Raw genomic sequence first — 10,429 nt, forward strand, 5'->3', positions numbered from 1 at the left:
GATGAAAAAGTACCATAGATACATGAAGAGGATGTAGCAAAAGAGGAGCAGCAAGAATCACAGGTGAACACACCAAACAGAGTCATGCTAGCAAGGACTCTAAGATATTCTAAACAACATGGATCTTCAAGCACATCAACAGATCAAAAATCTCCTAGAGTCAATCAAATGATGAATCAGGGAATGGTAAGAGAAAAATGAGAAGTTTGAAATATATCTATGATGATTTGGATGTTAGCTCAAACATTGCATTGTTGTCATTCCAACCTTCTTCGTTTGAAGAAGCAATCAAAGATGAAAATTGGGTGCAAGCCATGGATGAAGAAATTGAAGCTATTGAAAAGAATGATACATGGGATTTCACTAGTTTTCCAAAGGATAAAAACATCATTGGTGTGAAATGGGTGTATAAGACAAAGTTGAATGATAAAGGAGAAATTGAAAGATTTAAATCAAGAAATATAGCAAAAGGATTCTCGCAGCAAACGAGAATAGATTTTGGAGAAACGTTTGATCCGGTAGCCAAATTGGATACGGTAAGAGACATTTTAGTCACAACACCTCAGAACAAGTGGAAATTATATCAGATGGATGTGAGATCAACCTTCTTGAATGGAATTCTAGAAGAATAAATCTATGTGCAACAGCCTCCATGTTATGAATTTGAAGGACAAGAAGATAAATTTTATAAGCTAAAGAAAGCGCTTTATGGACTCAAGCAAGTGCCAAGAGCTTGTTATAGCAGAATTGACAGCTACATGATCAAGAATGGATTTTGTAGAAGAAACATTGAACCTACCTCGTACACAAAGGTAAAGTAGCATGGAGAGAATTTGATTGTTTCTTTATGTGTATGACATGATTTACACTGGTGATCTTAAGTTAGATGAATTTAAATAAGCCATGAAGAAAGAATTGAGATGACAGATCTTGGTATTATTTGATACTTTCTTGGCATAGAAGTTGAACAATTTGAAAAAAGAAATTTTTATTTGTCAAAATAAATATGCTAGAAATTTTCTAAAAAGATTCAAGATGGAAAATTGTAAACCTGGCCCTACAATAGTTGCAACAGGTATGAAGTTAAGCAATGATGATGAAGGATCAGCTGTCAATCCAACTCTATTAAAAAGATTAGTTGGCAGCCCCATGTATCTCACAGCTAAAAGACCAGATATTATGCAAGGAGTGGGTCTGATTTCTAGATTTATGGAGACTCCAAAAGACATGGATTGGAGAGCACGAAAAATAATTTTGAGATACATAGAAAGAACTAGAGATTGTGGAATAATGTATGGTAGCACATAGAAGTATTTGGTTGGGTACACCAGCAATGATTTTGTAGGAAGTTTGGATGATAGGAAGAGCACTTATGGTTATGTGTTCCATCTTGGTTCAAGTGTGATAGCACGACCATATAAGAAGAAACTTATTGTGACACTATCATGAACAAAAGCAGAATATGTAGCAGTGACATGAACAACATGTCAAGAAGTGTGGTTAAGAAGAGTATTGAATAGACTCAATCAGAAACAACAAGGATCAACAACAATATATTGCGACAACACCTCAACGATTGCATTATCCAATAATAGTTTGTTTCATCAAAAGAGAAAGCACATTAATATTAGATATCATTTTATTAGAGAAATTGTGAGCAATGGAGAAGTCCATTTGAAACCTTGTAAATCGAGTGATCAATTCACTAATATATTCACTAATCCATTAGCAATAGATGTATTTGAGTTTCATACAAGAAATTTGGGTGTTAGAAGCCTAGCTGAGAAATAGACCAACATGCATGTTTGAGTTCTCATGAGTCATGTCTTAGTTTAGCGGTCATAATTAAGGGGTAGTGTTCAAGATAGCTAATTATTGTTGCATGAAGAGTTGGCTAAAATTAGAGAGTGAGCTAGTTGAGTCAAGTCGAGTTACGTCAAGTTAAGTCTTATTTTGGGTAAAGTCGAATTTAGTATAATGTTGTATGTTGTGAGTCCATAGTCAAAAAATTTTAAATACTCCTCACCAAGTTGATTATAATCATCCAATTTTTGTGATCAATAAAAATGTGGTAGCTCGTATTATTGTGTGTGTGAATTATTTATATTATTTTGTAACTTTCCTCCTATATCTTTTTAACATTTTTTCTAATTCAACAATAAGAAAGTGAGTAGTTACATAAATATATATATTTTTGAAAAATCAAAATAAATTTATATTACACTTACACAACTTCAAGGTTAAACCAATTTTAAAATAAATATATCAATAAAACTTTTTATTTCTAAATTAATTATATATATAGATAAATATCCTTTTAATATGAGAGTGGAATGAAACCACATAAACTTAATGGAATTTTTGTTTACATAATTTTATAATTAAGTAAAAGATGTTACATACATATTATTAAAAGTGTTTTACATACTTACTGATAAATATATTTTTTTAATAGTAAATCACATTAATATATATATCAACTTTATTGATATAATTGTGCTAGTATTAATATTTGTGTAAGTCTAACTGAACTATAGTCATAACAAAAATTGTTATAAAAAAAATATAAATATATCCGCTCATTAAATTTTCTAGCTAGCAAACACATAAACTCGTTATCCTTATGGCCGTTTTGGTTCGATATGCAGATCACGTGAGACACCAAAAACACAAAGGGGGCATAACCAGATAATGAGTATATCCATACCAAAATTTATTTCAACCAGCAATAATATTATTATGTAAACGCTCTCTTGGTAGTTCCCAACATGAAGTTTCTGTATTGGGGTTTTGACTCTTGAGAACTAAATTAGGTCAATAATGAACCCGTTGACGGTTTTCTGTTTCCCCTTCCCCACCCATATTAAATATTTTTCATCGTTTCACAGGAAACCCTAATTTTGTGCAATATGCATTGTTGGGAATTTCTAAACTGTATTCAGAATATGATATAATACAGGCATAACACAAACATACGAGTTAACAGTTAAATATTCAATAACCACTATCCAATTCTTACGTGCACCCTATCCTAACTTGAGAATCTTGAACGTGAACAGTCATACCTGAATAATCAGCTGGTGTGACCTGCAAAGCTTTTTCCGATAGCAGCTACTACTCACAATTACTTGGGAAGAAACAGTAATTAATCACGCTATAATTCCTAGTAAGAGAAATAGCTCGTCCTTCTTCTCGTTAAATAACCTCTGCCGCCTATTTGCGGGGCACTACGTCGGCCGTCCTAACCGCTGCCCGCTACCAGCCTTAACTGCGACGCACTGTCTCTAAAACGCATCGCCCGATTTAAATGGTTAACTATCCGCCTTAACAGGTTGGGTCGTTAATCATTAACAGGCGCTGCAGTTAAGAATTTAATAGCTATTAACAAAAGGGACGTTTACCTTTTAATACAAAAGTTTAAGCATTAAAAACATATAAGAATCTTACGTGACATAATATAATGTAAAAATTTAAACATTTACATGATGAGATAATATATTTTAAATCATTTTATACATTAAATTTTAAAACTCTAAGCTTTATTAAAAGGGAATATTTTAATTCGTTAATAAGGAAATTTTATATATTAATTTAATATCTACTATCATTTTAAAAAATAAAAGATAAATGTTATTAGTATTATATTTAAATCATAAAGTTGGAATATAATAATTTTATGCTATTAAAGTTATTAGCTCAATTGAAATTTGACTTTTCTACATTTGTCTTCCATTTCCAAACTCGGCTCTAATGTTAAATCCTAATTCCAGTTTACATAATAATAAAAAGGTTTGAAACTATGGCATATATGATGACCTTTTTGGCAGCTTGGTGCTATGCACGCCACGTGCTGCTAAATTGAATATAGAATGTTAAGTTTGAAAAAACTTAAGATATTGTTGTTCTGAGTTTATCTTGATTATTGATCCGTCAAATATTCAGATTAAAAAAACATACTCGCAGTCAATTATTTGGTCGCGACCATATCCATCTCATTACCCATTACCGAATATTCAAACTTGCCAGCATTGCTGAGTCCGTCATTTATTTGAATAAACACCGTAGAAGATTTTAGGAAAAATGGAAATGGCAATAGCATTTAGAGGTCGTGTCTTATTGTATCAAATCTCAAGATATTGTCAGGGCTTGTGATGCCACGTGTTTGGTATTTTTCTTTTGATGAACAAGACGTGCTATAAACCTTTATTTGACACGATGGATTTGTGAGATCTTAATAGGTTAGGTAATTTAGCTATCATGTCATATAATATCACTAATGGTTGGATTTGTGATGTGTGACCCATATGAAAGTGTAGTACCTTAGCTATTATATTATATGATATCATATAATGGTTTGGCAAGTGTGATGAAGAAACAAATGTAGATGTATTGAGCTAAGATATGCAAATTTAAGATAGGTTTGGATATGTATGCATGAAACATTTTTATAGGGGAACAAATTGTATCATGAAATGTGACATGAATTTGTGACCTGCAAACTATAAGGGAGGGTAGGCTAAAGTTGTTTGTTTTTTTACTAGCTTTTTTATTATGTAATGATTTGAAAATATATATATATGTGTTAATGTATCTTATAGAGTAGATATTAGATTTGGTTATTTATAAGGGGTATATGAGGGAGAATGTAATATGGTGTCAAGCCTCATTCTTTAGTGATCATTAGTCTTTCATTAATGATGAATAAGATTGGTTAGTTAAGTCTTAACTATGATATCATTTTTAATCATAAAAAACATTCTTTAGTGATCATTGGTCTCTCATTAATGGTGAATAAGATTGGTTAGTTAACATCATCTTTAATCATAAAAAACATGATGTTTGAACAGTATGTATGAAGATGGTACCCTTGGTAAATAAAATAAGTTATAGTAAAAGAGTATGCATTGTCTTAATGCCTTCGATCATATCAATGAACAATCACTTATGTTTACCTCCAAGTGCAAGTTGCTTGAAAAATTGTAAACATTATGTCTAGCTCTTAGTACCAAATACTAGAGAGATTTGAGGTAACTTGGTTTCATCCATGATATCTACTTTGTATTAGTTTATATCAATTTATATATTCGAATGTTTTGAAGAACATTTATAGATGCACGTTATATTACAGTCATAAATGGAAAGAATGGTAGAAATTTTTAATAATGGAAAATGCATATATAAATGAAAACAAAACAATTTTTTTTTTTAAATAAAAATAATAATAATAATAATTTGGCATTTACATATTTAATGAATAAAAATAAAAAGATTTATGGAACATCTCAAAGTAAAAATAGGAAAATATTTTAGGATTACATGAATAATCCTTATTTCACATTTGAAATAAATAATTAATTTTGAATGAAGTGACACATCTCTAGGTAAAACAATATGCATTTAATCTAAATAATTGGTTTTTTAACATTATATGTTAAGTGGCATAATCCTCAATTGTTGTATAAAAAGAAGATGGTTTTTGTTAAGCCTAACTATTTTTGTACTTAAAATTAAATGAATATCATATTACTAAAAAGTTTATAAAATAATTAGTGTTGTGTTTGGTTTCAATATTTTTTATATACTTGAGAGATTAGGAACTCATTCTCTAATGGATCTACACAATTTGTATATTGGTTTTATACCTTCTCTAACCCATTACAAATTAGAGCTTCTTAGGATTGAAGAATACCAGTTTAGGAGTTGATAGAGTGATTCACCTAAGAAAAATATATTTGGACAACCAGAATTAAAACTAATATTTAGAGAAATTCAAAATTAAAAAAACAAAACAAAAAAAAAAAAACAAAACCTTTTATAGCGAATAAAAAATATATATATAATTATAGAAAAAATATTATATAAATAAATATTTTAAAATTTAAAATTTCATTTTAAAATTTTATTATTAAAGAAATTGGTTTTATACTTCTCGAACCCAAACCCATTACAAATTGGTGCTTCCTAACATTGAAGAATACCAATTTAGGAATTGGTAAGTAAGAATTAATACTAATATTGAGAGAGATTAAAGATAACCTTTATAATGAATAAAAAAATATATAATTGTAGAAAAAATATTATGTAGTTTAAATATTTTTAAATTTAAAATTTTATTTTTGAATTTTATTTTTAAATAATTTGTGAATATAATATGGCATATAAATATTGTAACAATTTGTGAATATAATATGGCATATAGATATTGTAACATTGAAATATAGATAAAATATAGTTTTCAAATTATTTTTATTTTTTATTAAATATTTTATTTTTAATTAAAATAAATTATACTACTTTTCTTAATTAATTAACCCATAAAAAACTATTTTTCTTAATTAAAACACATACGACTATTTTTCAATAATTTCTTGAGATTCCTTTATTGTAAATTGATGTTATACACAATTTTTAAGAGCGAGAATGGTGTACACATCCAGGAATACACATCTTTCATTTACAAAAGTATGTACACTTACGGTGGCATGAATTACTGATTCAAAAATTTGAATTTGAAGGATTTTTGAGTGACAATTTTTCTATGTTTTGTGTTTTATTTAAAGAAATACTATAAATTTGTTTAGAACTTATTTTAATTTTGTTATGCGTTTTAGTTTTTATTATTTATTAATTAAAGTTTATTGTGTGATATGGAAAGGATGTTGTAAAGTTATGTTATTTGATATAAATATTTTGGTTCAGTTAAATTACATGATAATAAAAATAAAATACAATTAAAATATAAAAATAAAATTATAAAATATTTGATTAAATCAAATTATATAAAAATTAAAATTAAATTAAATCAATAAAAATAATAATTATAAATATCAATTATTAATAATTAATCTAATCTAGAGTCATTTTAATTCTAGATCTACAAAGATTTGAAAGGGATCAAATCTGTTTAGAAAGTTAAGATGAATTAGTTAGCGAACATTAGACTTTTTACTCATTAATTTTTTTGTGAGAAAATGTTATAATTAATACTTTTTAATCATATTAAAAGTTTTGGTTGGTATTTCATATGTAATTTGTGCTTGAATGAAATGAATCAAAGTTAACAATTCATAATATTTAATATTGATTTTACATAGTTATTTAAAGATATATTTGTTATATTATTATTATTATTGAAAATAATTTTGAACTATTAAATTATTAATCATTTTTGAATAAAAATGACACTCAAAAGTAAACTTATTAGTATGAAACGATGATTTTTATAAGTAGTATGAGAAATTGTGTAGTTCCCATAAATGCTATATTGGATCGAAAATTAATATTATTAAAACTTAGCATTGGTACAATTAAAACAAGTAATAAAAAATAAATTTGTTAGTGTGAGAAGACCTCTTTGCAACTTATTCCTAGTAGGAGAGAGATGTAGTTCCCATAATAATGCATTAAATCAAAAAATAATAGTAATAAAGCATAATGTTGACTCAAATTTTTTTTTTTAATTAAAGTACTTCATATTTATATCAAAATAGGAGATTTACATAACTAGCTTAATGATCAAGTTCATATACTCCAGAAGCACCAACTTCTCCAATAACCACAAAATCCTAGAGCCACCATTACAACAAAAACACTATTACCACAACAATGCCATAACCCCATTACAAAAAAAACTAAAGATACACCCCTCATCAAAATAATATAAATCTAGAGAAACAATGTGCATAAACTAAGATCAAGTACGTGACATTAAAAAGTATTGAAAACGAGAAGAAATGAGATAAAAGAGCAACCATTGACAGATGTAAACATTTTTAAATAAAGCTATAATCTTCCAGTGCATCCTCTGCAAAATACCATGTCATCCATCTAGCATGAAATGAGTAACCGCTTCCTCTAAGGTGAAATCCAACATACCCAAGTGTCCCAAGACAAGCCAAGTTGTAGGCATATGTTGAAACTGGATTCAATTAGAAAAATACAAGTTACAGGTGCCCAGAAAATGAGTACAAACAAAGTATACTCTATTGCTAGCACGAAGTAACAAGTAGCATAAAAACATAAAATTTCAAATGAAGATCCACTCCACATACTCTCTCCGCCATCGACAAAACCTTAAAAACCATACAATTGCATAAACGTGTTATAACATCATTGAACACTCCTGTAGACCTGATACTCTTTTATGACCCTAGGTAGTGTCTTTTTCCCATACACACTTGACTTTATACTAAAATACAATATTTCAAAATACGTATGCAACTCTTCCCATCCAAAAATGTGTACATTCATGGTTCCCATAACACTATACTCACGTATACATTTTAAAATATGAAAAAATATAATAAATTGCTATCTTTTGGGAGGGGTTTACAGGTTTTACTGAGATCCCACCTACAAGAGCCTGTGGCCTAACTAAAATAACCAACTTGAGGTGGTATATATACGCCCCTTGGGTAGGTCTAATGAAAATAAGAGAAGAAGGATATCGACATTATACTTGATTTCTCCTAGATCAAGTCTACTTTTCCCATGTCTCCTACACTTCCAGTCTCTAGGAAACCTTGGTTTCCTTTGGAGAGATGCTCAACATCCTTATCTAGATTATTCTTACACTTATTAGAGAGGTTTTCTTCGTGGCTCGGGCTGGACGGGTCCAGAGGAAGGCTTCATCGGTGGCTTTGGCCTGGATCAGGTTGTATCTTTCTTTTACTTATTGATGTTAATCAATAAAGAAGCTCATATCTTGTTCCCAATATATGTTGTAATCTTAGGAATGATAGTCTATATGTTTATATATGATGATATAGCATATTCTTATGTATTCACAATTATCTATTATGTATATGCTTGTGTGATTGATTTGCAAGTCTGTATATCTTGGAGGAAGTAGAGTGTTTGGACCCTACGAGAACATATTATAATGTAAGACCTTCGGGCATGTCTCCAAATTAGGTTTCATAATTTGTATGTTCGGCATGCTTGTTTGCATTTTCTTTATTGATTATCTTATCCTTTTGTATTGAGTTTTTCAACCTTTTCTTTAGGAAACTTTTCCCGCTAATATAATTGACAACTCCAATGGGTAATACCATTACGTATTTTCTAGAAGGGTTTTTGTTATTTGATATGGCTTTAGTTTGTTGTTTCTTAGTTTTTTCTAGACTTCTTGAGTCTTAAGTGATTTGGTCATTCAACCTGATCTTTCAGATATGGGATTTCTTTTAAATTTTTTCCTTATTTTTCCATTTATACATGTTTTTTCTTATACAGAGTCACGTATATATGTATTTTATTCCAAAGAAACCTATGTATACGTTTGTTTCTTCATACATAGTCATGTATATACGTGGGATTGTATTTAAATAGTCGTGTACATATCTAAAAAATGATTTATTTATTTTTTTCATTTCTAGCTTTTGTTGAGGTCTTGACCAAGTATGTTTATGATTTCCTAATGTTGATGAATCATGTAATCACCTTTACGTTGATGTTGTAGGTGTATTTCATCTTGTTTGAGAAATAGCTATGTCAACCTAGCGTTTGTAGACTTTGAGGATTTTTTTGTATGAAGTTGGGTTCCAAACCTTCTTTATGAAGTGTCTCGTTATTCTGTGCCTTTGGAACAGGTCTTGTTGCTCTTAAACTTGTTGATAACCCATTCTTCGATTTGCTTCTTTTCCGACCTAGAAGCTGGCTTCTTTTTGCATTCCCTTTCTTGCTTCTGAAAGGGGCTTGTGATTCTTGGATGAATGAGAGATTTTAGTTCTCTGGAGTCTTTGTGATTTTCAGAGACTTTTATATCTTTCTAGCCAAATTTTTGATATGATTATGTCTCTTATTTTCTCTAGTATTTTATCTTTGTGATAATTGGTGACTATTTGGATTTGAGTCTTTTTCATGCCTTTGGTCTTGAAATTGTTGTTTGTTTTCCCTTTCTAAACTTCTTAGTTCTTTATATCTTTAAAAGAAAAAGAAAAAACATTTTCTTTGTGTTTATTTTCTTTTGTTTTTGGCTTTGTAGTCTTTTGAGCTTTTGGAAAATGTGTGAATTCTTGTTTGGAGGTTAAGAGTCTTTTTCTTTGAGGAGTGTTTTTTTTTTTTGAGATTTTCTTCTCCTTGCTTGTTGAATTGGCCTTTGCCTTTGCGATCAATTTTGTTTATTTTTTAGCCTTTCCTTAAATATTGCATTTACGTTCTAGTGTGCATTAGTTTAGATGCATTTTTAGACATCATTTAGTGTATTTGTTAGGTTTTGAATGTATGAGTGCTTAATTTAAAAAGAAAAAGATTTTTTTTTTTTCTTAAGTTTCTCATAGAACCCTTGTAGAAATCTCTTTCATTGAAGAAAAAAGAAGTATTGCATTCTCATGTAGCCTACATTTTCTATTGATTTCTTTTTTGTCAAAACATCATCAGTTGGACTTCTGCTTCCCTTTTATTAAATAAAAACCAACTACAATGAGCACTT

The sequence above is a fragment of the Pinus tabuliformis genome, chromosome 2_2 (genome assembly GCF_031772625.1).
Source record: "Pinus tabuliformis cultivar Carrire ecotype Pingquan chromosome 2_2, CPIR1, whole genome shotgun sequence".
Classification (NCBI taxonomy): domain Eukaryota; kingdom Viridiplantae; phylum Streptophyta; class Pinopsida; order Pinales; family Pinaceae; genus Pinus; species Pinus tabuliformis.